Source organism: Homarus americanus, unplaced genomic scaffold (genome assembly GCF_018991925.1).
Source record: "Homarus americanus isolate GMGI-L3 unplaced genomic scaffold, GMGI_Hamer_2.0 scaffold46197, whole genome shotgun sequence".
In the NCBI taxonomy this organism is placed as follows: Eukaryota; Metazoa; Arthropoda; class Malacostraca; order Decapoda; family Nephropidae; genus Homarus; species Homarus americanus.
Genome location: NW_024723050.1, coordinates 4,620,719 through 4,622,263, shown reverse-complemented (window position 1 = coordinate 4,622,263; position 1,545 = coordinate 4,620,719).

Genomic DNA, 1,545 nt, shown 5'->3' with positions numbered 1-1,545 from the left:
ACGACATAATACCCGGCATCTCCCACACGCATTGCATGCCTGGCATCTCCACACACTATACACCTGGCATCCCCACACATACCATACACCCGGCATTCCCATATGACAGTAACCTGGCATCTCCCACACGCATTGCACGCCTGGCATCTCCCATCGCATTATACACCTGCATCTCCCACACGCATTGCACGCCCATCTCCCACACGACTACACCTGGCATCTCCCCACGCACTGTATGCCTGGCACTCCACACGCATTCATACACCTGGTATCTCCCACACGTTCGTATGCCTGGCATCTCCCACACGTACTATGCACCTGGCATCTACATGTACCGTATGCCTGGCATCTCCCACACGCATTTACACCCGGCATCTCCCACACGACTGTACGCTTGGCATCTCCCACACGCATTTATACACCCTGCATCTCCAGTACCATGCCCAGCATCTCCCATACGCATTCATAATCAGGCATCTCCCACACGCATCGTATGCCCGGCATCTCCCAATGCACTTTCATACACCTGGCATCTCCCACACGCAGAGCCCGGCATCTCGCCCCATACGCATTATACACCTGGCATCTCCCACACTATATTCACTGTACCTGGCATCTCCCCACACGTAATGCACGCCTGGCATCTCCCCCACATGTACTGTATGCCTGGCATCTCCCATAATGCATTATACACCAAGTATTTCCCACACGTACATATATAATCGTACCCGCATCTCCACACGACTGTATGCCTGGCATCTCCATAACATACCATAAAACTCATCTCCCACATGTACTGTGCCTGGCATCTCCCATAAGCATTCATACACCTGGCATTCACCGCATTATATACACTGTACCCGCATCTCCCACGCACTGTATGCCCAGTATCCCATATGTACTATACACCTGGCATGTCCCACACGTACATACAGCACACTTATCTGCATCTCCCACACGCACTATACACCTGGCATCTCCCCACACATCGTACTTAATCGCACCATACATTCTGCACGCCTGCATCTCCCCACACGACATAGCACCGGCATCTCCACACATACCATACACCTGGCATCTCCCATACGTACTGTATGCCTGGCATCTCCAACACATACTATACACCTAGTATCTTCACACGCATTGCAATACCGGCATCTCCCATACGCATTATACGCCTGGCATCTCCCATACGCATCTATACGCCTGGCATCTCCCACAATTCCATACACCTGGCATTCCCCACTATATACTATACACCTGGCATCTCCACACGCATTACAATGCCTGGCATTCCCCATACGATATACACCTGGCATCTCCCCACACGCATTGCATGCCTGGCATCTCCATATACAATATACACCTGCATCTCCACACATACTATACACCTGCATCTCCCATAGTACTGACACACCCGGCATCTCCCACACGCACTGCACGCCTGGCATCTCCCACACGCATTTACACCTGGCATCTCCCACACGCATTGCACGCCTGGCATCTCCTACACGCACTATACACCTGGCATCTCCCAATAATGCA